This window comes from Bombus impatiens, unplaced genomic scaffold (genome assembly GCF_000188095.3).
Source record: "Bombus impatiens unplaced genomic scaffold, BIMP_2.2 scf_0318, whole genome shotgun sequence".
In the NCBI taxonomy this organism is placed as follows: domain Eukaryota; kingdom Metazoa; phylum Arthropoda; class Insecta; order Hymenoptera; family Apidae; genus Bombus; species Bombus impatiens.
In genome coordinates, this window is record NT_176737.1 from 630006 (window position 1) to 630314 (window position 309).

The window sequence follows — 309 nt, forward strand, 5'->3', positions numbered from 1 at the left end:
TCTCCGCTTCACGATCGAGAACATCGTATAACCGTAGCGCTTTTCGGCCTGCTCTTTCTTCACCGAGAGCTGGCTCGGTTACCTCTCTTTCGCTCTCCATCGTCGTCATCCCCATCGCGTCACGGTTACCGAGCCGCCTGCTTTCGTCCCTTCTCCACTCGCGTCCCTCTGCTCGCGACTTTACTCTCGGCTCTGTCTGTTCCACGTTAGTCGACACGGAAGGAGACAAGGTAGGAAAGGAAGAAGAGGGTGAACAGCGGGATTAGCGGCCTGAGGGGGTTCATAGAGGATGGCGGGGGGGGGGCAAAG

At 57.9% G+C, this 309-nt stretch overlaps 1 long non-coding RNA gene across 1 annotated transcript in view; it reads left to right on the forward strand.

Annotated features, from left to right (window-relative positions):
- The window catches only part of LOC117151616, a 46576-nt gene that overhangs the window by 45187 nt on the left and 1080 nt on the right, over positions 1-309 (forward strand). The window lies entirely within an intron of this gene.